The sequence below is a fragment of the Lonchura striata genome, chromosome 6 (assembly GCF_050655825.1).
Source record: "Lonchura striata isolate lonStrDom1 chromosome 6, ASM5065582v1, whole genome shotgun sequence".
NCBI classification, from domain to species: Eukaryota; Metazoa; Chordata; class Aves; order Passeriformes; family Estrildidae; genus Lonchura; species Lonchura striata.
Genome location: NC_140708.1, coordinates 10155470 through 10182295, shown reverse-complemented (window position 1 = coordinate 10182295; position 26826 = coordinate 10155470). Strand labels below are relative to the sequence as shown.

Here is a 26826-nt window from a genome sequence, read left to right as displayed (position 1 = left end):
GGAGGGATTAAATGGTTCTGTTGATGCCAAAGGTATTCCTCGTGGACAGCACCAGAATCAATTGATCCTGAAGCGCAGAATGATTCTTTGTTCTATTTTTGGGGCTAAGATTTAAATCCTTCCAACTCTGTTCCTTCCCATAAAATACAATTAATGAGCAGTGTGACATGAAGCAATTGTGATTGTGAACCCAAAAATGCCATCAGATTCCAGTTGATCAGTGAATTAAGAACCAGATCTGGTGATGTTAAATACCATTTAGGGATTGCTTAGCCCCACCTCCAAGGGCCTGAGGGGTATTAGGAGAAAGAAATGCGATGCTGGATGTGCTGTTCTTTTGTTAGTGATGTGAAATTTAAGAGATTAAGCAGAGAAAAGACTTTGTCTCAGCAGGAGGTGCTCCCAAAGGGTGGGATAACAGATAATCCCCTCATGCTACAACAGCAATCAAAGCAAAGCCAGGGCAACCTGCAAAAACCTGCCTGAAAGGCTCTCCTGGTGCTACAGAGGCACTTTCAAAGTGAGAGAACAAGATCAATTCCCTCTTTATCTAAACACTGCCTGTTGGATGTTTGGGCTCCTCTGATGCTGCCAGGAGCTCTGTCCCAGGTGGAAATCTCTGAGATGTCACCTTCTTTAATAGCTGTGTTTAAACCCAAATGGATTCATAAAACCCCTCTTTGAATGGGGTTGGTGTCTTTGAGGAATATGAGGAGGGTTTTTTAAAATTCTTATTTTATTTTTTGCCAGTAGCAGAATTATTTTATATTTAGCCACACGGCAGCATTGATGGATGTTTTGCAGGCACAAGTATTTGCTGACCTGCTGGAAATGGGAGAAGAGGGGAAAAGACAAGTGAATTCCACTTAGAAGTTGCAAAAGAAGGTACTAGTCTGAATTGCCTTTTAGCCACTGTCATCAGTCAATCAGCAAAATCAGCAGAAGTGTCAGTGAGGGGTTTGATTTTTAGCCTTTCCCCTGGGGCTCCCTGAGAGAGCCCTTGCCTGGGGCTGCAGCTCCATGGAAGCTGGCACTGCTGGACATGAGGGTGTGAGGAACATTTAGGACTTTTGGATAGCTAATGTGATTGGTTAGATCAGCAGAAGCTACTTAATTGTTTACATTATGCTCTATTTGTGCATTCTAACACCACTGCACTTGTGCTCAGCATTTCTTGATTGGTGTCTCTGTCTTGTCCATGCCTCCTGCAGGTATTTTTCAGGATATGGGATTGGTTACAGTCCAGGTGCTTCACCCTTCTTTATCTAGTTCTTGTGGTCTTGGTGTTTAGTATCTCAGCCTCTTCTTTCTTAATTTAGCACAATTTATGCCTTGGTCACCTTGATGAATTCCAGAGGGTTCTGATAAGAATAACTAAAAGTGGTTTGGCTGAAGCACGCTGTGGCCCAAGCTGTGCAAATACATTGCTACAAGTCTGGGGCAGGATTTCCCACTGGATCCCTTCCCTTTGGCCAGGGAAGGAAGCTCCAGGCGAGGGGCTGTGGCAGCAGGGATAACTTTGGAGCTGGCAGAACAATTTCCATGCTCACAGGGGCATTTCCCAGCCTCTCCCCACTTTACATTTGGTGTAAGGATGCCTTAAGGCTGTTTGGATCTGGTTTTCTGGGGTTTCTCCTTGCAGTGAAGCCCTGCTTCCTCTGCCTTGCCAGAGCCTCCTGTCATGTGCATTGGAGTGTGTGGGTGGCTGCGCTGCTGTGATAGCTCCGAGTACTTCAGCACAACGATGCAATTTCAGAAAGGAAAGATTAGGGAAAGATTTTCTCTTGCCTTTCAGTCGCGAGGGCTCCTCCTGACAGCCAGGAGCCCTTGCAGACATTACCCTGTTATCTTCCTTGAGCTGTGACTTTTATTTTTCTGGTGATCTGCAGCTGTGACGTGATGAAATGCAGAACCATCATGTCTTTTACAGAGACAGATCTTTGAAGCTCAAAACACTCGCAATCTCATTTTTAACATTTGATTTCACCAGTGAATTGTCACAGAAAAAAAAAAAAAAGACTAATTTTGTACTAAATAAGGGACAGGAGAGGTACAATTCTACGGGAGTGCTGCTGTACATCCCAAATTTAAATAGCTGATGGTGATAATGGCAAGTCCTAAAATGTTCCTAAATGATTGCCACGCTGGAGATGAGTGATCCAGCACTGGGTGGCCACATGTGAGGGTAGTGTCAGGTTATTCCTTGGAAACCACCTACTGTGTGGTGCCTTCCTCCCCAGCATCTGCTGTGCTCTTCATATGGCACAGATTTCTCCTCACTCCCTTCTTGGATTTCCTCACTTCTCTTTTCCTAGCTCAGCCTTTAAAGCCCTGCCACGTCCCTGCAGTCTTTGTTTAGGACTTTTGAGGCCGTGCTGAGGAAGGTGTGGAAGCACCTTGCACCCAATTCACTGAGCTGTGTGATTAGGGCACAGCGCAGGATGGAGAGTGCTGGGGGTCTCATCAAATCAAACCTTTACCTGCAGACTAGAAAGGGAACATTTTAAGAGAAACAGAAGGAAAAGAAATCTCTTAATGCCCAGGCTATTATTTGTAACTTTTAAGTGCTCTATAACCACCAGGAAAGCACTGAAACATTTCCTAACTACTAAGTGAGGCCAACCATGCAAACATAGAATCTTTGGATCCCAGACTGGTTTGGGTTGTGAGGAACCTTAAAGCTCATCCTGTTCCATGGGCAGGGACATCTACTAGAGCAGGTTGATCCAAGCCTCATCCATCCTGGCCTTGGGCATTTCAGGGATGTGGGAGTGTTGTAACATTGCTCTGCACAATGAATATGGATGGGAGGGCAGCAGTGCTGGGTCTTGGCTGAGCATTACCTGCTGCAGAAATAAAGTTCCCTGGGAGAGGAAAGATGTGCCTGTAGCAGCCTTGCTATTTAATCATTAGTTAAAATATCACAGCAGTTTGTGGGCAGTGAACTTTGAGAATGAGCAATTAAAGGGTTTGCTGTGATACTGAGGGTTTTTAATAGTGGGTCTGTGCTTGGACCCCTGGAAGGTGTCTGTGAGGTCACAGCTGAGCTCTCAAATCCACATGTGTGTGTCCCCTGGGCATGTGGAGCTGCTTGGTGGAGCTTTATTTGAAGAGCTTGTTATTCTCATCTGGGTGTGCTTGTCTGAGTCATGTGGGGAGCTTTTTCCACAACACTCGTCACCAGGGAGGTCTCTGGGATTCCATTCTGCTGCCTTTGCTGTTCTGCAGCATTAGGCATTCCCCCTGCTTCAAATGCAGTGGAACCCAGCCCAGAGCCCAGCTGTGTTCCTTCTTCTCCATCAGCAGCCACAAGTCAGCCTAGGTGACACCTTCCTGTTCCCCAGCAGAGGCATTTTAGCCCTGGCATGTGGGACATGCTCTCCATGGAAAACCACCAGCCAGGAAATTAAAGGTTGTTTTTAAAGCCATGCATAGAGATTTGCCCAAAAAAGGCCCACATGAATCTTAGATTTTCTCCCCTCCAGGAGAGCCCCAGTGCACTGTAGTGCCAATTTCATATAATTACATGTCTTGGTGCCCTTTGGTAGCTTTGGTGTCCTTCTTGCCCTCTCAGAGAATTATTTAGGCTGGCAAATCCCTGCCAGCCCATGGGGTCACAGCTATGCCCAGTGCCCAGAGCCCTGAGTGCCACCTCCAGCCCTTCCTGGGACACCTCCAGGGATGGGCACTCCAAAGCTCCCTGGGCAGCCCTGCCAAGGCCTGAGCAGCCTTTCCATGGAGAAATTCCTGCTGCTGTCCCAGCTGAGCCTCCCCTGGCCCAGCTTGAGGCCGTTTCCCCTTGTCCTGTCCCTGTTCCCTGGCAGCAGAGCCCGACCCCCCCTGGCTGTCCCCTCCTGGCAGGAGCTGTGCAGAGCCACAAGGTCCCCCCTGAGCCTCCTTTGCTCCAGGCTGAGCCCCTTCCCAGCTCCCTCAGCTGCTCCCGGGGCTCCAGCCCCTTCCCAGCTCCCTTCCCTTCCCTGGCCACACTCCAGCCCCTCCATGTCCTTCCTGGATTGGGAACCCAGAACTGGACACAGCCTTGGAGGTGCCTTAGCAGGGCCAGCACATTTCTGCTACAAGCCAGAATGCTTATTGCTTTTGAAGCAAAACTTCATTAATTCCTTATGCTACAGAAAACACTATAAACCCCAAAACCAGTAGGCTTAAGAGGAAGAAGAATCCTGGGAAAAGGTGTCAGCTCTGTAATGCCTTAAGTATAAAACTCACTGTAATGACATATGTGAGAGATTGCAATTTAGAGGCCTCCAGTCTCAACCTTGGTTTTGGTGAGTGATCAACAACAAAAAAGGCTCTGAAAAGGCTTTTGCTCTCAGGAATTTGTGTGTTGATTCTCTTAAGGCATCTCTGCAGTAAAGCCCTGGGAGCTGCACAAGCACATAGCAAGTAAGGGACAAATTGTACAGAGGTGCTTCTGTTCAGGCATAAAACTTTATCTCTGCAAACACCTGGTGGAGAGGGAAAAATCTGGAATGAGGATCAGCACCAAGGTTTCACCCTATCACCTTGTAAATGTGAGAGATGCTGCTGAGAAGTCATATCAGCTCAGGCACCTCAAAATCCTTCTGAGCCTTTAGAGCTCAACAGTTCCTCTTTCCCCAAAAAAACTCTGGCACTTGTGCACTGTCTTTTAGTCTGCCCAAACACACACTTATCCTTTTATCACAAAACAATCAGTGTCAGATGAAGCAACCTTTGGGGCTTTGGAGTGTGAATATTTCCCTACTCTTGTTTAGTAAAATATTTATCTTCAGGAATTTTTGAAGTTTAGTTTTGCTCCCAGGTAAGTGTGAAATGCATGGCACTGCTTTTCCAAAGGATGAGGTGTTGAATAGTTTAGTTGATAAATATTTTATTAAATGTTCCCTTCAGCATGAGGAGCATTGAAAATACATCCGGAATTTCTTTACTAATTTCAGGACAAAATGGAAGGGTCCAAGGAGGAATAGATAAAGTTGGAAAAATAATTAAGAGATTTTTATTCAAGTTACCAGACTCAAGATGTTCACCCTGAAGCATCTGCAGAAGTGTCCAGAAGAGTATGAACTGTTACCTGTGACCTACCTGAGTGCAAGAGAGGTCCCAGAGGACTGACAAGAGAAATTCTATTGCATAAATCATTGGTTTAGTAGATTTGTGATTTTTTTCTTTCCAATTCAGTTGTTCTTGTAAAAATTCAGTAGTGAATATTAGAGTGTAGGGTAAGGCTCCAGAAATGTAATCATAGCTGAGAGTGAGCCCACTGTCTTCCATGCCTGCTGCCACACAGGGAGGTGTTTTCAAGCCTGTCCCGAGCTTATGACAAATATTAAGCCATAATTGTCATGTTTAATTTTTATTTTTCTTCATTGAATTGTGAGAGATCATAGATTAGAACCAGAAAGTTGCAGACAGAACAGCTTCAGAAAGATCTGGAGGCATTTCAGCAAGGACAGACTTACAATTCTAAATGATGTTGACACAGGAAGAAATGATCTGAAATAATTAAGATTTATTTTAGACACTGTGAGTGCTTGGCAATGCTGAACAGAGAAGAAATAGCTGTGCATAACTAACAGGTCTGAAAAGGCCTCAGGAGGAGTCACTGGGTGAGTGGCATTGTGCAAGGAGTCACAGGGTGGATTTGGGGTGCTCAGCCTGAGATGTGCAGCCGAGGACTTGTGGAGGCTCCAAAGTGGGGGACAAGGGTTCACGGGCCACCTGTGAATTCTTCCTCCTAACACGGGGAGGAGGGTTGGTACACTGGCAATGAAATGATCCAGGGGCAGATGGGGAAACTTTGGAGCCCCTTCCAGTGCCTAAAGGAGCTCCCAGAGAGTTTGGGACAAGGGATGGAGCGACAGGACAAGAAGGAATGGCTTTAAGCTGAAAAAAGTAGGTTTAGATGGGATTTTGGGAAGGAATTGTTCCCTGGCAGGGTGGGCAGGCCCTGGCACAGGGTGCCCAGAGCAGCTGGGGCTGCTCCTGGATCCCTGGCAGTGCCCAAGGCCAGGCTGGACAGGGCTTGGAGCAGCCTGGGACAGTGGGAGGTGTGCCTGACATGGGACTGGGTGGGATTTAAGGTCCTTTCCAACCCAAACCAGCCTGGGATTCTGTGGGAAAAGCTTAGGTGGGTTCAAGATGCACTTTGGCAGCTCTGTGCAGGAGAAGATTTCCCATTACCTCAGCAGGCCAAGGCAGGACCTCAGGCTCTGGCAGAAGATTTTGGCTGCTCCCAGGAGCAGCTCCTTGGCTGGGGAAGTTCTGCTGGAGCTGAGGCTGCAGCTCCTCTGCTCCAGCATTGCTTCCCAAACCAGACTGCTCCAGCACCAAATTTCTGTGACTGCAGCTTTGGAGCCTTGTGCTGATCTGTAGAAAACACTGAAGTTAGGAACAGTTTTTCTCTGTAGTTAAAGTAAAAAAAGAATCTTTGTAAAATCATTTTTAGGCTACTTGCCATGAAAATAATTTCATGACTTGCTTTTATCGTGCAATAAATTACCCACAAAAGAGGATAATAGATTAATTTAACCAATTTAACTTAATCTCAGATAGTGTGTTGTTTTATTAAGCGATGCTGTGGTGTAATTAAGAGTTGTAACTGATTAAACACCTTGTAAAGACAGGGCTGTTAATTAATACTAAATTACAATAAAATTAACAAAGTAATATAAACAAGCCATGCAAATGTTTTTAAATGACAGGGATAATTCATCAGCTAAAAGTTGCTTATGTGAACAATTTCCTAAAGAGATTGCTCCAATTAATGTGTATATAATAATTGCAATAATGGAAATGGGGCAAGAAGAGCTTTCCTTAAGATTTTTCAATTCAAATTGCTCCTTTGATAAGTGACATGGGAATTTTTTAAGCTGGATATTCTCTTATAATATTGAAGAAAACGCCTTGAACCCCAACTTACGGTATGCAGGGAAAAATCTAAAATTAAACCTCAATGACACGTTCAAGACCACCTCTGCAGCTGACACTTGTTTGTCTCACTGGAATATGAATCTGAACAACTCCTGCCTTGCTAAGCTTTAATGTGAGTGTTATGTATTAATGCTACAGCTCCAATTCAGATCTCATTTGCAGAAATGTCAGGAAATAGCTGAAACTTCTTTGCATACCTAAAAGGTCTGCTGGATTGGCTGGTTCATAAGCCCTGGAAATCCCACAGGTATTCCTCTGTCCTTGTGAATTAAGCAGAGAAACACAAAATCCGGGATCTCAAAGTGCAGGTCTACAGGGACCTGGGGCTGCAGGAGACACAGAAATAGTCCTGAACTTTTCCAGACTTGGGATCAAATCTGATTAAGACCAAATAAGTTGAAGCAGGCTTTAGCACTGTCTGAGAACCCCCAGCAGCAAGAGTGCCAAGGTGTAAAAAACCACTCAGGTCTTGGGATTTCATTCTGTGTGACACAATGTACAAACTGTCCAAAATATCTCTCGGTTTTAATAGAGTTTTGGAACTTAGTAAAAAAATTAAAATTGACTTTTTCTATTATCTCACAACCAGAAGCCCTAGAAATAGTGATTTTTCCTCAGGAAGTTATTCAATTTAAAGACTAAAATTATTATGCTTGTATCGTACTGTTTGAATAATGCTGCAAGTGCTGAAATTGTGCAAAATAGACCTGGCGGGGGTATGAATTGAAGCCCCGTGTCGGCAGGCAGCTGACACGGATTGTGTGCACCCAGGGAGGAGAGCCCCCAGGCTCTGTGCACAATGTGCTCAGGGCTGGCACTGCCCAGGGAAGAAGTTGTGCCTCCTGTGCAGGGGGAATTGCTGGGCTCAGGCCCTGCCCGTGGCTCTGGTGCCATTGCTGGGCCCCGGAGCAGAGCCTGGCCCTGCTCTGCCCCTCCCTGCAGGTCTCTGCGGCGCTGGGTCCTGAGACTGCTCCTTCACCACTGTTGATGAACAATTTAAACAATCCTGGCCCCACCAGAACTAAACCCTGGTGACACCACTAGTGACAGGCCTGTAGGCAATTTCAGGTACAGTTTTGGAAAGATTTATGGGAATTCATACTCATAAAGTCACTTCTTGTGCGTGAACCTTAACAGAAATGGTCTTGTAGATTCCCCCTTGCTTTCAGGTGCCAAAGTTCTTGCAGATGCAGGTGTTGTCTTGAGCATTAAAGGCCATGAGTTTCTGATTTTTGTCTTTAGTTTTGTCTCTAGTTTTCTTTATCAGTGCATAGAGTGCTGGTGGAGGAAAAATAGGTGGGAATGCCTGGGTCTAGAGACATAAATCTATAACATCGCTGAAGGTTTCCTTGAATAGTTCCGTGTAAGTAGGAAAAATGTTAACCAAGCCAAACACAGCCTAAAATGGGCTTACATAAATATTACAAACACTGGGGGATGAAAGACTGTGGGAGCCTTTACACCTCAATATGCTGTTCAGGCATTCCTGAACCTTATTATGCTGGAGAGTAGGAGGGAAACTTCAGGAGGACAGGGATGAGTATGAAAAATGTGGATGAGCATCCCTTTGTTTAAAGACCACAGTGTAATTTCATCGTGCAAGTTCATGGCAGTCTTATTTCAAAACTCCTTCTGAGCTGTGGGAACACCCAGAGTGTAAATGAGGGATTTTTTTCTGGTAGCATCCATGCTCTGGTTGAGCCCAGCTTGTGGCTGAAACCACAGCATTGTGTTTATGGTGCAGGAGCAGCTGCAGCTCCTTGTTTGCACAGATAAATCCCAAATAATTTCCTGCCCTGTGGGGTTTTTGCGTTTGGTGCCTCTTACTTCCAGTTTGTACCTGCAGAAATGTGGATGTGATTGAACTCTGCATCTGTAGCAGACCTAAATTCCCCTGAGGATTGAGGTTTGAAATGCACATTGAGGGGTAGGTACCCAATCTTTTCAGAATGGAAAGACTGTCCCCAGTTTCTCCCTGTCTGTGCTGAGAAGGACAATGTGCAGCTCCCCACTGCTGTCCCTGAATTCCCATCTCACCAAACCCCACTACTGCACAACTTTCGGGGTTTCTTGCCAAATGAACCCATCCCTTCCACCCATTTGGCTGTGATGGAAGCAGATTCTGGAGCACTGCGTGGTCTGTGCTCCCAGCAGGGCTGGGGGTGTGGGAGCCTGGCCAGAACAGAGTGAGGAGCAGCTGGACGTGGGCAGGGCACACATGGGCACTGCCAGCTCAGCACTTGGCAAAGCTGGAGCTGCTGAGGACAGACCCACGAGTTCTGCCTCTCCCTGGCTTTCTCTCCAGCTTCCTGATGAATACAGGATTTCAGAGCAAAGGGCTGGCCCCATGTTCTCTGCTTTTAGAAAGAAGTCAGGATTAAGAGAGCTAAAGCCATTACAACCTGAATTAGCTAGAGAAAATGTATTTTTTTTACATTTCTCCTCATGTCAAACCATTGGGGTGCTCCTTGTTGCAGGACCCATTTCTTTTGTGCTTTAAGACATCTTTCAAAAGGAATGGGATGGGAAAGGAATGAGGCAGTGCCCCTGTGCTACCTGCACACCACATTCCAGGGATGGGAATGATCATCTGGAAAAGAGAAGGCTCTGGGGACAACTCAGAGCCCCTTGCAGGGCCTTAAGGGGCTCCAGGAGAGCTGGAGAAGGACTGGGGACAAGGGATGGAGGGACAGGACACAGGGAATGGCTTCCACTGCCAGAGGGCAGAGATGGATGGGATATTAGGAAGGAATTATTCCCTGACAGGGTGGGCAGGCCCTGGCACAGGGTGTCCAGAGCAGCTGTGGCTGCCCCTGGATCTCTGGCAGTGCCCAAGGCCGGGCTGGACATTGGAACTGGATGGTCTTTAAGGTCCCTTCCAGCCCAAACCATTCTGTGCTTCTACAGAGCAGTTCAAGTCCTCACTTCTTAGAATTCTCAGCTCCTGGCCAGGCTGTCACACTCGACATCTTGCAGCAGAGCATCCCTGTCATCTGTTGGGTGGGTTATGAACCTCCCACACATCGAGTTTTCAAAAATCTGGAAAGTTCAGTGCCTTAGCGAATTTTGTTTTCTGCTCTGATTTATCAGAGTGCTGCGCTGGACTCTGAGGTTCCACCTTGAGCAGCTTGAAATCTCTAAAACTAAACATTTTCCAAGGCACTGCGGAGTTTTGAACAAACTGCCCTTAGCAAAAGATCCCTAAGTCTTTTTAAAACTACTTTGGAGGTTTAATTTTATCATAAGCAGTAAATTCTTTAAATACACTTCAGATGCAGTTGTGGGTTTGCGTGGCAAAGAGCACAGAAAAGAAAAGAGAACTTGGATTTTCATTTTGGAATTCAAGCACTTGCTCCCACGTGCAGCCAAGCAAGTTCCACTAGCTGGGTGAGAGCAGCATTTCCATGCAGTAGAAACAGAGGCAGACATAAATATATATGAAGTGTATTCAGAAAACATGAAATAATGCTAAAACAAATCTTACTTTGACTCAAGCTTACTTCCCTTTGCCAAGAAAAACATGACTGGGTTGATTTTCCACAAAAAATGTTGGCAGTAAATCAGATTTTCATGGCTCCGATTTGACAAGAAAACTTTTAATAAAAATGCCGGGGTAGTACCCTTTACATATTTGTAGTATTTGATGGAGACTTTTTGGAAGACGGTTCTTTTCCAAGAGGTTCTAGGAACAAAACCTTTATTTTTTTTATTTTTTTTTTACCAGTGAATGAGTGTATATTTATAACTCAAATTTGGAGCAGATGAGTATTAGTTGTGTTAGTTCTGGGGGATATAGTTGCATTTGTATTTTTTCAGCTGAAAAAACACTTTTAAAACACTTTTCAGGCAAAACCAAATGCTGTTTTTTTGCTTCAGAAGAGGATAAAAAAATGTTGAAAGCAATGGAATTCTGCTGCCTCCATCCCAACCAATGTTAGTCTATGAATGTGCCTCACAAGCAGCAAAAAAGGGAGAGGTTTGTCTTTGCAGAAAGCAGATTCTATGAATATATCAAGGGCCGATCAGTATTCTTTAATTTCTTGAGTTAGGGATAAAAATTTCTAGAATTCTTCATCTAAATGCCAGTCAGCCACTGAGAGAAGCACAGAGATGGAGTTTGCTAGGGGTGATATAGGAAAATGCACACACTGTAAGCATCATTACAAGTAACAATGGCTTAATTAAAATAAAGAGGGTGATTTTCAAAGCTGCAGGAGAGATTTAGGAGTCCTGCTTCATGAGGAATGTGGATTTGCTTTCCTTAGCTGAGATAATACTGGTCTTCGTGCTGGTTTTTAACATTTCTGAGTGCTTACATGAGTTACTTCTCTGGGTGGAGAAGAGTCCGAGTGAAAATGTGCTGGGGAGAAAAAGGTAAACTTCAAGTAGGAACGAATAGGGCAGGGCCAAGAAATTAACAAAGTGATCTTTTTCTAAATTCCCAGCTAATGGTGGAAGTCAGGAAGATTCAGGGAGGGTCAGAGTGGGAGGGAGCTTCAAGGGCCTCTTTGGAGAGGTGTAACCACCAAAACCCTGACTTGAAACCTAAACCATATCCCCATCTCTCACCCCACTCCCATAATCCAATTCCTAACCTCACTGTTTTAATCATAGGATCATGGAAAGGTTGAGGTGGGAAGGGACATCAAAGCTCATCCAGTTCCATGGGCAGGGACACTTTCCACTATTCCAGGTTGTTCCAAGCCCCATCCAACCTGACCTTGGACACTTCCAGCATGGAGCTGCCAAACTGCACCTTGAACCTGCCTAAGATTTTCCCACAGAATCCCAGGGTAGTTTGGGTTGGAAGGGACATTAAATCCCACACAGTGCCACCCCTGCCATGGGCAGGGACACCTTCCACTGTCCCAGGCTGCTCCAAGCCCTGTCCAAACCTGGCCTTGGGCACTGCCAGGGATCCAGGGGCAGCCACAGCTGCTCTGGGCACCCTGTGCCAGGGCCTGCCCACCCTGCCAGGGAACAATCCCTTCCCAAAATCCCATCCATCCCTGCCCTCTGTCACTGGGAGCCATTCCCTGTGTGCTGTCCCTCCATCCTTTGTCCCAAGTCCCTCTCCAGCCCTCCTGGAGCCCCTTTAGGCACTGGAATGGACTCGGAGGTCTCTCTGGAGCCTTCTCTTCTCCAGGTGAAAACTTCCAGATCTCCTAGCCTTTCCATCCCTTTAATAATCTTCCTGGTCCTTAAAATGGAGATGACTACCCTCAAAAATGAGAATCTTAGGAATGCAGCAAAATAATGCTTCAGATTTAACAATAGGAGTTGTTTTTTCAGGCAGTCGCCAGTTGTAGAAATTAAAATATTCTTTAATTTCAGCCTGGAATATGCAGCTAGGGTGCACAAAATTGCACAGTGATTCTAATGCCAGTGCCAGTTTTTCTTGTTTATTTGATTTTGGGTCAGTTCTGTGTGGTTTTGTGCCTATGAAGGAGGGAAGTAAAGCAGATTTGGTGTCCAGTAGGTATCAAAGGCTTTGCTCCCACTAAGAGGTGTGTGAGAGCCCAAGGGGTGACTGATCCTTTCCAGGGAGAGTGTAAAATCCAAAGTGAACCCCAAAATTATAGATAGTGTGGATGGAATGGATCCAGCAGTTCTTGCTTTCACCTGCTCCTCTCACAGCAAAACCCAGGCTGATGGAACAGCCACAGCCCAAAGTTCTGTCATCACCTTCCAGGGAAACTCAGAATTGAAGACTCTGGCTCTATTTACAACACTAAAATATAAAGCAATTCCCATCCCAGCAGCCTGTTTTTTTTTTTTTTTTTTTTTTCTGCAAAACATCCTCCAGAACTCCAAGCCCTTGCTGATTAGAGGAGAAGTATTCTGCAGTGTGTGAACAACACACAGCATGATGCATCTTCATTACAAAAATTCACAATGACGATCATTTATCATAAAAGCTGCTGACAATGGGCATTAATCTCTGAGTAAAGCAAGGAGGAAATTCTGTTGTCATGGCAGTGGAATTCATTTAGTACCTCTCATCCATGCCTGAGGGACTGGGAATTCTCTGGGCAAAGCAATTGCAGCCTTAGCAGTGTGGATTTTTGGGGGTGAAATGCGAAGTCTTTTGCTCAGATGTAGAATCCAGAGGTGACCATGCTGAACGTGCAGAACGTGCCTGAGTTTCACACAGCCCAGAGCAGCTTCTCTCCCATCCTCAATTTTGGAATGAACCTTAAAGACCTCCCATCCCACCCCTGCCATGGCAGGGACACCTTCCATCATCCCAGGCTGCTCCAAGCCCTGTCCAGCCTGGCCTTGGGCACTGCCAGGGATCCAGGGGCAGCCACAGCTGCTCTGGGCACCCTGTGCCAGGGCCTGCCCACCCTGCCAGGGAACAATTCCTAATTCCCAATATCCCATCCAGCCCTGCCCTCTGGCAGTGGGAAGCCATTCCCTGTGTGCTGTCCCTCCATCCTTTGTCCCAAGTCCCTCTCCAGCCCTCCTGGAGCCCCTTTAGGCACTAGAGTGGGCTTGGAGGTCTCTCTGGAGCCTTCTTTTCTCCAGCTCTGTTTTAAGCAGAGAATAGGAATTCTTTCAGGTGGAAGTTCCAGAAAAATATTTCTATGCTGAAAGCCTTTATTTTTCTTTTTTAAAATAGATAAGAACTGTTGGAGGTTTTCAGAAATGCAAACAAATATCTGATGTAATGAGCTGCATGTTGTCTGTGCCTTATTTCCTTATTTTTGTCTGGTTGTACTTTTTTCATTTTGTGTGTGTATATATATGTATTTATATATAGAAGAGATAAGTGATTTGGTCAAGCAGACCTGGGGAGAGTGATGCACTCCCACACACATCTGGTGTCTTGTTAATGAAGCTTTACCCATTTTTACTCAGTTAAATTCTGAAGGCTATGAAAATACCATGTTGTTTCCCCTTATGGAATATTTTGTTGGAAATCCACACAACATGCTCGTATTTCCCCAAATTTCCATCACCCTTCAAAGCTGGGAGTTGTCTCCTAAATCTCACTGCCCAGTGTGGTGTTAATTTATTCCACCTCAGAACAAGGCAACAGTTTGGGTTATTGCAAAGCAAACTGTGTGTGCCTAAAACTCTGTTTCTGCTTAGAGAGAATGGCAAGCTGGCTAATTCCAATGGAATATGGATTCTGTGCTGAGCAGCCTGGAGAGGAGAAGGCTCCAGGGAGAGCTCAGAGCCTAAAGGGGCTCCAGGAGAGCTGGAGAGGGACTGGGGACAAGGGATGGAGGGACAGAACACAGGGAATGGCTTCCACTACCAGAGGGCAGGGATGGATGGGATATTGGGAATTAGGAATTATACGTGTTTATATGTGGGACCTGGATTTTCCCAAAAGCCAAAGGTGAAATGAGCCCAGCACCTGAACAATTTCATTTTGAAGCCCCCCAATAACAAGTTTCAGGGTGCCTCCCACTATCCTGGGTCGCTCCCTCCCTGTTTGGAGCCCTGGGGTCTCTGCCCTGTGTTTCCCTTTGGTGATGGGAGAAAGGGGAAACCTCCAACCCAGTCCATGCCTGGAGGCCCAAATACTTCCTGAATTCCTCCATGGCAGAGTGTGAGTTGGATAAACACTGGAGAAGCAACACCAAAATATCCCTGCACCCCCCAGTTGTGTTCTCCATCCCTGGGATAACTCACAGGCACATGGCAAAAAAAGAGCTGGAAAGAGCCAGTCAGATTTTCCTGTTCAATATTTTTTTGGGGGGAAGGGCAGAGAATATATTTGATTCAAATCAAATTACAGATAAGTGCTTGATGTGTTTTAGGGTGGGTATTTTAGAAGGATAAAACTTGTTATGAATTTCTCCCTGGTTTCCAAGTTGACAGCCTTCATGAAAATATGTAAACTACTTTAATGAAAACCTCAGGTGTTGTTTTCTTATTTGAAGCTGCTTTTATCAGGAATATAACAGCTGATATTGAAGGCTGTGTGTTATGCTCTTCTCTGTTTGTTTGGGAAGTGAAAGCTATTTAAATAAAGGAAAATGTGTGATATTAGTAGCTCTTCTTAAATAGTAATTTTGATATGAACAATATAATTAATTTTCTATTTTACATTTTTCCAGGTGATCAACATATAATCTCCACAGCTATGGCTGAGAAGTGCAGTTAAGGTACCGTGATAATTCCTTTTTAACATGGGCATGTTTTTGCTGGAAATCATTCTCAAAAATCTCTCTTGAATAATTTGTAATAACCTGTATTCCTTGAGGCTGAATTCACCTCTGGATGGTTTTCAGTTGCCAATTTGTTCACTGCACTTCCTGAAAATGACTTTTTGTTTGTTTGTTTGTTTCCTTGTATTCCTTAACTTTTGGCTTCCTGGTGTTAAATTCAGGAATGTTCTACAATGTCTGTACAGACATACAATGAGAACCATGCTTCCATGATGAGGGTCATGTCTTTGAAATTACTAACTCTGAAAACGTGGTGGGGAAAGGAGGGAAAACGTGTCCCTCTGGAATGCTGGCTGCTGCACATTCTGTAGCACTGAGAATTTATTGATTGGAATCACCAGATGGAAATTGGCTCAGCAGCTCTGCTGGGCCACAGAGAAAAGAGGCTTGGTTTCATTGGAAATGCACGTCTCATGGCCAGGATTATCTCCCCTTGAGTTGTGTTTGAATTCTGGCTGGGATTTTGAACACAGAGTGGTAGGAGGAGGAAATGTGGCAGGTTCTTTCTTCTGGGTGCAGAACTCAGGTGCCAACATAAACTGCAATGGAAAGAAAAGTTATTTATTGCCTAGGAAAAAATTCAGATAAAGATTCAAAAGTTGATGAGCAATTTGAAAGAGTTGTTCTCGATTGGCAGGAAGTAATTCTTGCCAAAGAAATTGTCAGGGTGGGATTTCCATTCCCCTTCTATATCCACGTCAGTTTAATGTTGCTGTCAAGGGAAGAAGCTGGAAAATCATCCTTCAATTCCAATTCTCCTTCTAGTTGGGACTTTTTTGTTGCCAAGTCTATGTGATTTACTTGACTAAAGCATAGCAAAGCTCTTGGCTTTGTTAGCAACTTCCTTTGGAGAAAGCAAATCCATCACTTTTTCAATTGTTATCTCTGCTTCCTATCCAAAACCTTTAATGTTTATTTCCATCTGGGAATATAATGCATTCTGATGTGAGAATACTGGGCAAAAGGAGATCCTGGAAAGTCCATGCAGATCAGCAGATTTCTTAGGCCAGGTTTGGAACAAAGAATAATCCAGAAGGTCCTGAGTGAAAAGTGGGATAAAAGGGAAAATTCTGCTCAGCAGGTGATTTTATCTGAGTGCCAGGCTGGTTCTTTCTGCTGAGCTAGAGAATACCTCACACTGCAGAGATGCAGGGGGCTTAAGCTCTCTGGATTTATAGGCAGCATTTATTCAGTGCAGTTCCCAAAGGAAATTATTATTGAAAGCAGAGATGGCGCAGATTAATACAGGAATTATAAGGAGCTGGCTAAGGCAGATAAGGAGCTTGGAAAAGAGGGGACTGGGACAGGATGAGGTGAGCTCCAGGTGCAGGGGAGAAATCAGAAGCATTCCTGAAGGACAGGTCTTATGAAGAGCCCTCCCTAATACTCCTTAAGTGACTTTGGCTCAAGGTCTGATGCAGGTTTTGAAACTCCTGTAATGCTGTGAAGGACACAAGAATTACACAAAAGAATTTTGTTGACTTTGTGGATTAGTAGAATGAATTCAGCATAAAATTTAATAATCGTAAGCCATTGTATTAGGGACTAAGAGAAGGGGGCTGCTGTAAACAAAACAAAAGTTTCAGCATATGGAAGTTCAACTTTTTTTTTTCAGTGAGAGTGGTTGTAGCACGTAGCTGAAGATTTCACAACTCTAGAATTTGCCAAGACACCTGTTCCTACAGGAGCTGCGATTTACTCTAAATAGTTGAGAGTCTAGGTATGTTATAAAGTCAGAATAAATAAAATTTTAGATCTAAAATATCAAGTTCTGAACCTGATTCCATCAAGTGTGAATCGGTGCAGGTGTGAAGCCAACCTTGCCTGGGGAGTAGGAGGAAGGTGCCAGACTAGCAAGAAGTGGGTTATTGTAGCAGCCTTGAAACTGGTTTTCATGGAACCAGCCCATCTGCCTCCTTTCCTCCAAAAATCCCCAAAGAAAGCAAAAAATGGAACCAAGCCAGGGTGGATCTCAGGCTCTAAGTGAGCAGTCCTGTTCCTCAAGATAGGAAAACTCCGTTAGGGTAGGGGAACTGCAGTAGCTCAGCCACTGGGACAGAGCTGAAGGCAGAGCCCTCCCAGGAGGAGCTCCAGAGGGAGTTCTTCTAGTTCCATACCCCTGCTATGGGCAGGGACACCTTCCACTGTCCCAGGATGCTCCAAACCCTGTCCAGCCTGGCCTTGGACACTTCCAGGGATGGGAAATCTTAGCACAACCCCACCGGCAGAGTAGCATCCCCAGACTGATGCCAAGATGATAGTTAAAAGAAGCAAATGAGCCCTGAAGTGGGTCTTCATCAGTGAAACAGGAGTAGATCATCACAAGTGTGCTGTGCTGTGTCCAGTCTTCTGAGGATTTGGGATTAAAGCCAAAAGGATGCAAAAGAAAATGAATGCTCTACAAATCAGTGAAAAAGTTGGTCAAAAGATAGGAAACAGAAGGTTGGAGTAACTGAGCAGTTTCCTGAGCGAGAGGATGACAGCAGCACAGTCTCCAAGGAATCTGCACAAACCTGTGATACTCAACTGATAAATGAGCTGCAAAAGACACAGGGTGTGCTGCCGTGCTTCCTCCAGAGCACTGGAGCTGTGGAAAACTGCAGCAGGGTTGAGGCAGAATTAACTGCTGGGCAAGGCAGTGGCAGGTGAAATCCTCCAGAGGTGGATGCAAAGGGAAGAAGACAAAAATTCCACCCACGGGTGATGCTTGCTGAGCTGGGCATTGCCACTCACCAGCCAAGAGCTGTAAAATACAAAAGATGCCTCTCCCAGGATCATCATCAGGGAATCATCCCAGAATGACCTGGGTTGGAAAGACCATCTGCCACGGGCTGGGACACTTTCCACTATCCCATGTTGCTCCAAGCCCTGTCCAACCTGGCCTGGAACCCTTCCAGGGATCCAGGGGCAGCCACAGCTTCTCTAGGCAACCTGTTCCATGTTAGTTTTCATTCTGGAAGTTTCACAGTCAGGTCTGAAAAACAGAATTTTTTTTGTTAAGGAAGCAAGTGAGCTGCAAGTTTTTGGGTCAGTTGGAAGTTTAGGGAAATTGTCCTATGGGATGAATATCTCTGCTCTTCCTTAGGGGTTGCTCCTGTCAGGGAGGGATTTCTGGGTTTGTTGGACTGTGAAGGGGCTTTTTGTAGCTTGTCCTGAGGCTTAAAAGGGGAGGAGCAAGGAACGACTGGCGATGGAGCCCCTAAAAAAATCCCACACTCCTGGAAGGGGTTTCAGGCTGTGTCTGGTGAGTAGATGAGTTTGTCCAGTTGTCCAAGGCTCACTCACGTGTGTGCGGTTGGGTTGGTTGTGGTCAGAGGAAGGTTTATTGAAACTTGGAGAGTGGAGAGAGGGATGAGGTATGGCCTGGTGTGCCTCCATCCCTCCTCCCCGATCGGGATCCAGTTCCTTTCCTAGCAAAATAGAGATGTTCAAATAGAGATGTTCCATTTTTAACAATACATTGAGGGTTCAACTATCAGCAAGGTAATAGAAGATGATAATCCAGCTGGAAAGGCTGGTGGGCTAAAGTGTGTCCTGAGTGTGTTTAAAATGAAAACTGGGGAAAGAACTCTTAACCAGAGAAATGAGTGGAACTCCTGAAGGGCTTCCAAACACAGCTGGGGCACAAACCCATATTTTTCAAGTAGGACTTTAGGGAAGGGATGAGATTTCTGAGTGCAGGCCCACCTGCAGTTCTCAGGAACAGCTCCCAGGAGTGAGAGCTGAGCCTTCAGTCTGTAGGTGTCCCCAAGCTCTGAAGAAAAGAAACCTGAGGGATCTGTCAGTTGTATTTGTTCTTACCCAGCAATGCCGTTGTTGGATTCCTCTGCCCTGGGACTCCACAAGTTGCCTCAGGAGTCCAAGAAGACTTTTTTGATTTGATGATTGCTTGATTTATGGGATGTTTTCCTTCCTCCATAACCAGATGGGTCTGGGAAGGTCTTAGGGATGTTTTCATGGGATGTATTCAGTATTAGTCATATCCTTCCCTCACCTTTTCCACTTTCCCCCTCATATTCTATAATTTTGGAGCCTTTCCAGCTCATCTCCTAAAGATCATAATGTGATAAAGGCAGCAGTAGCAGTAAGAGCTCGAGAACAAACGACTCTCACTTATCCAAAGCCTGCTGAGGCCTTCCTGCTGCTATGTGGACATCCCCACGTGGAGGAATCCTTCTCTCAGAGGGTTGGATGGTGGCACTTGGATGCAGCAGGATAGATTTTTGTTCAGGACATTGAGGTTAGATCTGTTAAGATCTAAAATATTTGGAACCATACACAGTACAGATGCTGGGAGCCTTCAAGTCCATTCTTAACTGCCATTTTAAAGCATCTTAATTATAGAAATAATCTGATGGAGACCTCTGACTCTAGTAAAAGAGTTGGATGAAAGAATGAAAGAAGCAGATTAAAAGAATTGAATTAACAGAAGGCCCTTTTTCATCAAATTTGTTTTAATAATTTAATAAATTAAGCAGTGCAAAATATTTCCCTACACTGAGGTGTCTCATTGCAAACCCAGCATTGACATTTTTGTTGGCAATCAAAAACTCATCAGGACTTGAAACTAATTTTTGTCTTTTCTTATTGTTGTTGTTGTACAATGAGAGGAAGCTGTAACACTGTGGGGATTTAAAAAACAAACAGAAAACTGCGTGCATGTAATAAGATGGAAAATGGTGTCACTGTTACATCTAACAGGGCCCATTAAGGACAGATGTTCCCAGAGAACAGATATCCATTAGAACATGATGGAAAGTGGGAGATTTTGAAAGGGAGCCAGAACCTACAGATGGAAACTTGAAATAAATAAAAATCAACTTGTAAGTAGCCAGTATAAATAATGCAGGGGATGTGTAACATGTTCTGGATTACTCAGAGCAGCAGACAGACAGTTCCTGCATTCCCAGAGGGTTGGAAGGGATGGAGCAGCCTGCAGTGGGATCAGCTGAGAGGGAGTCAGAGCCTCTGGGAAAAAAGGAATGTCAGGACTCCAGGAAAGAGTAAGGACTTTGCAAAACTGCTTGTTTGAACAGTGATTTTTCTCTCTCTGGTACTGTCCAAGGGTTAGTTTGGGGATGCTTCATCCCACAGGAGTTCTTTGGCCTGTTTTGAAGATAAACAAAGGTGAAAGGAGAGGATGAAAAAGGACATTGTATGTTTGACTTTATGACGTGATAAAAGATGGACAAAAAGAGTCCTCCCACTTGGTCCTACCTTTTCATTTATTTCTTAACAGAAGAGGTTTATTTGGCAGAGTAGCATGAGCAAAGACAGAGTCTTCTTTAGAGAGTGACCCCCACAGTGTCCCACAAACCCCAGGTGACCTCAGTGGCAACAGAGGGCAAGTGCTTTGCTAACCACACATCAAAAGTGTTCGGGGATTGCTTGTGGGTCTCAGATTCAGTCAAAGAGAGAAAAGGATAGTTTCTATCCAGGCAGAAGCCTGGGAAAGAGCTGGGGAAGAATGTAAATAATTCTTTATCTCTCTTGTTATTCACATTGTTTATAGTTAAGTTCTATCACTGTGTGCCAAGCACTCTGCACCAATGCTGTGGGTTGTTTTCACTTCAGGACCAATGGAGCTGGTCCTCATGAAGCTCTGTATAAAAGAGCGGTGTATTTTGAATAAATAGGAGTTTTATTCTCAGCAGCTTCTGAGTCAGAGTCTTCTCATTCCCATCCTGCCTTGACAACGACAATTGCTGATTTCAAGAAACCAGCAACAAGACTTAGAACAATTTTAATGTCCAAGCAACAAACAAAATAGTGTTCCCTTGGAAAGACCCTCCACACTGACAGGGAGACTGTGCTGGTTGGGAGACAGTGAGAGGAGAACAGTGAGAAGGAAGTGGTGAAGCTCAGTGTGTCTCAGCTGGCTGTTCTCCTGCTCTGAAGAGAGAAATAAATTAGCTTTGGACACAGAGAACCAGAAGCCTCGGGTGAGGAGAGATAAAATTGTGGTTTTCCCAGCAAATGTGGTGACCTCTGTTTTGAATGGGAATGCAGCTTCTCAGTCTTTGTGTAGCTTTTACCCCTCTCCAAAAATGGAAAAAAAAACCCCACAATTTTATCTCCTGTGACTGCCCCTGGATCCCTGGAAGTGCCCAAAGCCAGACTGGACACTGGGGTTTGGAGAACCCTAGGATTGTGGAAGGTGTACCTGGTCCATGGCAGGGATGGGACTGAATGAGGTCCCTTCCAGTCTAAAACATTAGTGATTCTGTGATTTCTGCCATATTTTCTGTTCCCTTAATGCCTCACTTGTTTTTTTGCATCCCAGCTCTGCAGTTACACATTACCAAGATAGTAATCTGTATATGTTGTGTTCCAGCTCTCACACACCATGGGTAAAATACTGTCATTATAGGAACCAATTTAGAACCCCATGTTATTAAATAAATGCTTCCTGATAAACATCCTTATAGGGGCTTGATGCAGGAGGGAGGTTGCTGGCAAAAGTGTGTCATAAACCAGCAACTTTGCATTAATTAACAGAGAAGGGAGAAGGCTTTGCATTTCCTTATGCTAAAAAACAGTGTGAAGTAATTAAACAACTTCAGCTCGTTAGTGAAACCTTGTGTCTGGTGAATTCACCTGGCTTGATTAAAAAAAAATTGGTTCTATGAAATCTGTGATGCATCATTGAGGTGATTTGATTTAATAAAAGGCTGTGCCTTTTTGGTGTCTGGTTTCTGGCATTTTGGGTGATCTGGGAATCAGATATTTACACTCTCCACAACTCCCTTACAGGAGGGGACAGCCAGGGGGGGTCGGGCTCTGCTGCCAGGGAACAGGGACAGGACAAAGGGAAACGGCCTCAAACTGGGCCAGGGGAGGCTCAGCTGGGACAGCAGCAGGAATTTCTCCATGGAAAGGCTGCTCAGGCCTTGGCAGGGCTGCCCAGGGAGCTTTGGAGTGCCCATCCCTGGAGGTGTTAAAAAATGTGTGGATGTGACGCTTCAGGACATGGTTAGTGGTGAACAGGGTGGTGGTACTGGTTGATGGTTGGACCTGATGACTTTAAAAGTCTTTTCCAACCTCTGTGATTCTAAGATATTCTCTGACTTCCCTTGTGCTGCGGTGCAAGAAGCTAGACCAGTGTGTTCAAGGAAGCTTAAGGACAAGACTGTCTTTTCTTACAACAATAATGGCTTTATTTTTTTAGAAATTAGGATTCTTTTGATACATTTTGCTGTAGGAGCTACATTGCTGCTGTTCCTCCCCTCGAAGCAGTGGTTCTGGCACATTAAAAATGGTGTTTTAGTGCAGTGTTGTTTTCTTAGTTCATCTGTCTCCCCAACTAACCCCAAAGCTTGATTTCTCCAGCCACAAATTTTCCTTATTTTCACCATCCCATCTCAATTTTCTGCACTAAAACAATGCCATAAGGAACAAAATGTTGGGTTGCACTGTTGATCATGGCAGTGGGAGCCAGCCAGGCAGCAGGATTGCCTTTGCCATAATGTGACTTTTTAAATAAAATTACTGGGTTTTGGGGTTTACCAAGATGAGGAGTGAAAGAGAGAAATACAAGTTTGTGTTATGGTTTAACTCTGTCCCACCCAAAACCAGGACAGGATGTTTTTTAAGGGTATTTAAAATTTGTGGAAAAGAGGGTGCCAGTAAGTGACATTCCTGTGTGGACGTCATAGTGGATTTGGCAGTTTTGACACCCTCAAGAGGAGTAGAATCCAAACCTGAGCTTGGAGGACAATGCTCTTCAATTCCTGATTTTATTCTCTGCATATATTTCTGTCTGTATGTTAAAAAAAAATGAATCCTTTTGTACAATCTTTTTTGATTTAGGCTGAGGCCGGTCTTTCCTTGGTTAAAGCCTTCCATTATTATTTCTGTGGGTAGTGTAAAAACCTTCCATGACTTAAGAGAAGAATCTTTCCCCAGGAAGAATAAATAACATGCACACTGACCTTTCAGTCCCAAGGAGAGTGTCTGCTTAAGAACTTCACACCTTCTTGCCTCAGTGCAGGTTGACATTTGCAAGGTTGATAAGTTGGTTATTTGGATGTAAATCGACAGGAAAGGAAAACCACTTTCAATAGTTGTGATACGAGTCCACTTTTTCTCTGTTTAATTTAAAATAATTGGCAGTACATCACAGAAACTCACCATCACTACCTAATTTAAATTGTGGCTGCTGTTATGTATCAGTCTGGAGGTCTGAAAAAGAAAAGAATTAAAATTTATTTGAATAAAGAGGAGGAGAAATCCTATCAGGGATTTTGCTCACTATGCCTTAGAGCGTCTTTGCAAGCAACTCTGTGTGGTGGTAGTATTTTATGGATTAGAAGGGCCATGGAATATGAGTCATCCTGAATTCTAATCAAGATGTGCAAGCATCTGATACAGAGAAGTGAGAAAAATGAAGGTTTAGAGGTTTTTTCTTTATTTCTTCCTTTGAAGACCCTGGATTTCATCTGGCCACAACAGCAATGACTGCCGACACTCCTTGTTCTTGGTTTAGTCAAAGCTTCTTCCAAAATCTTTAGGAATTTGGTCTGGGCAGAAGCAGGTTGATGTATTGTCGTGGAATATCCTGAATTAAAGGAATCCACAGGGATCTTCTAGTCCAACTCCTGGCCCTGCCCAGACACTCCAACAATCCCATCCCATACCTAAGAACTTTGTCCAAACACTCCTGGAGCTCTGGCAGCACTGGGGCCATGCCCATTCCCTGGGCAGCCTGGGCAGTGCCAGCACCCTCTGGGGAAGGACCTTTCCCTGAAATCCACCCTAAACCCTTCTGGCACAGCTCCAGCCCTTCCCTGCTCCCAGAGCAGAGATGGGAGCTCTCCCTCAGGAGAAGCTGTAGGATGGTGATGTGGCCCTACTGAACAACCTTGTGCTCTATAGTTCTCCATCTTGCCATTAGCAGATCTTCTTTTTGGAGATATGGGCAAGGTGTTACTCCCACACTGCTATTCTAGAAAGATGGAACTCTTTGTTTAGAGGCACTCCAGCTTATTCTGTGCTTCTGACCCTCAAGGACCAGTGGCTAATTCAGTGTTACTTTAAACATGACTGTCTATAAAATGGTGCTGACTGGGTAAAGATTCTACTCTGAATCCTCCATGGTCACTGCAGACTTACTTGGAGAGGGCTCCCAGAAACATTCCTTGGACTCTCCTGTTCTTAAACACACACAGGCTGCTCTGTACTGCAGCTGTTCCAAATCACTCTGGGGCTGAGGTAGAACATCCTGTTCTCCTGGCATCCCAGCAGACTTTTAATGGGATATTCTGGAATTGTGCACTTTGGAAGGCAGAAGTGGGAGCATTTCACTTCTCTTGGCAGTGCCTGCACAAGGCTCCATGTTTGCTGCTCTGGTGGACAACTATTGTAAATGCAGGCGAACCCAACGGGAAGAAATGACCATGTCTGACTCAATTCAGAAGGCTGAATGATTTCTTTATTATAACTATGCTAAAATACATCAATATACTATATCAAAGGAGGATACTAAAACTACATACTACTTTCTCTGACTCTAACACAACTCATGACCCTCTCTTGAGACTCCAGCCCCAGGTGTGTTGGATTGGCCATCAGGCTCAAACAATCCTCACCAGAATCCAACCAAGCAATCACCCCAGGTAAACAATTCTCCAAACATATTCCACATAGGAAAAACAAGGAGCAGAAATAGAAATTGTTTTCTCTTTCAGTTCTCTCTGTGCACCTCTATGAAAATCCTGAGAGGGAGAGAAATGTGCTTGCCACAGACAACCCTTCCCCCTTCTCTGCTCATGGCTCCTGAGTGTGAGAGTGCTGCCTTTGAGGCCCATCCCTCTGCAGGATTTACCTGGCCTGGGACACAGACCTTTCTGGGATGAAGCCTTCACACTCAGCTCCCTCTTCAAACCCTTCTGGAGTACTGTCTTGGACTGGTTTTGTGTTATTTAGGGGTGTTCTGGGCTTTGTCCCTTCACCAAGTGAGTGGTGCCAGGCTCTGCATCATGGCTGTCATTCTGTAAGACAGGGATTGAGATCATACCCAAAATTAATTCCAAAGGTGGCCTGGAACTCCTGCCAGGACTGATCCACCACCTCCTAGCCCTTGCCTTGAAACTACTGTTACAGTCAGAAAAGAAGTGCTGTAATGCATAGAACATGTGCTAGATACATATCAGGCTCCCCTGGGACATTCCTACACTTTTATTTATCCAAACTTCCCCCTGTTCTCACCTCAACCCCTGAAACTCGTTATTAAATTTGTAGAAAAAGAGCCTTACTGAACACATGTTTATTCATCTACTTCACAAATTATTGGCAAGCCTCCTTCCTGAACATCAAGGCAAAGCCAACCCCATCTCCTCCAGCCTCTGAGAGCTGCAAGTCAGCACAGTGAAACAGCCCAGTGCCTTTTATGAGATGTTGTGTACTTGACAGCCAAGTCAAATGCCAAGCTTGGGAGAGCAGTAATTCAATTCCTGCCTGAGTAATACACCGAATGTGTCATTCCTGTCCTCTAGAGAAACCTGTGACCTCTGCAGCCAGGGCCCGCTGAAATTAAAGAGTTTCCTCCTTGGAGATGAGTAATATTTTTCAGGGTAGTATCAGCAGTTTCTGAACCAATCCCCTCCACAACCAAGTGTCACCTTCCAGAGGCTTTGGAGCTGGGGAATAAATGAGAAGCCATATCTGGTCTATCTCCAGAAATACAGGAGACCTATAGTTGTTGTGGCTACAGAAAGTAAAGAGAAAACTGAAAAAAGGTAATTTTCAAGCAAATCCAGAGGAAGCACCAAGATGATCAGAAGGATAGAGCTGAGAGATTTGCTTGGGATAATTTCCATGCACACTTTTGTTTCACTCCAGGGAAAATCTGCAAACAAAATTACTGCTTTCACATCAGCATTTTTCACTTAAATGTGCTTCTCATATCATAATGGGTGGTACTGTATTTAATAAATCAGCTTATTTCTAGCAGGAATGTTTTAGAAATTGAATTTTATTATGGTGTAGATGAAGAATCGGGGTCCAAGCATGTGTCAAGAGTTAGGCAATTTATTCCATGAAGATTTCCACTCTACTTTTTTGGGATCAATGCAAGATTTCTCAAAGGGCACTAGAATCTCCTGAGAGTGTGAAGAAAAGTGTTTCACTTCTGTCATCAAAGGAGTAAATGAACACAACTAAATTGCCTAAGGTGGTGATGATTAAACTACTTTAAGGAAAAACTTCTAAGAGTAAACTAAATTATTGCCCAAGAGACAAAGAGGTCATAGGATGAAGTGAGATTAATTCATAGCCATATTTGTGAGTTAATTATTTACTTATTGCATTAAGTAAAATTAAACTGTGATTATTCAGTTTCCATCCATATGGAAATTCCTCAAAACCTGGTACTTTGAGTGTTAATAATGTAGTTGGAACATGACGATAGATGGGTTTGTAGACCCATCAGATTTCCAGTACTGCTCATATAAAATGAATTTAAAATACTCAGGGGTTTCTATGGGTTGTAGAATATCAACCCAAGGGGTAACTCCACTCCTCCAGCTTCCAAGAGGTGAAAAACTGCTCAAGCTACAGATCCAACCAATCCATCCGTGCTCTGTACTTCCAGCTGCAGGAATCTCCTACAGCCTCTACATCTGATCATTGGAAGGACATTTCACAGCTGAAATGGTGACTGGCAGTGGGAAACATTGATGTGCAGGGCTTTAATTTCACATCTCAGTCAACAGGC

The 26826-nt window shown here is 44.5% G+C and overlaps 1 protein-coding gene across 15 annotated transcripts in view; it reads left to right on the top strand.

Annotated features, from left to right (window-relative positions):
- The window catches only part of LOC110473259 (protocadherin-15), a 632634-nt gene that overhangs the window by 245919 nt on the left and 359889 nt on the right, over nucleotides 1–26826 (top strand). For all 15 annotated transcript variants that reach the window (XM_085583141.1, XM_085583131.1, XM_085583143.1 and 12 more), the window contains one exon: nucleotides 15003–15050. The gene's annotated coding sequence lies outside the window, so the exon portion shown is untranslated. The remainder of the gene's footprint in view (nucleotides 1–15002; nucleotides 15051–26826) is intronic.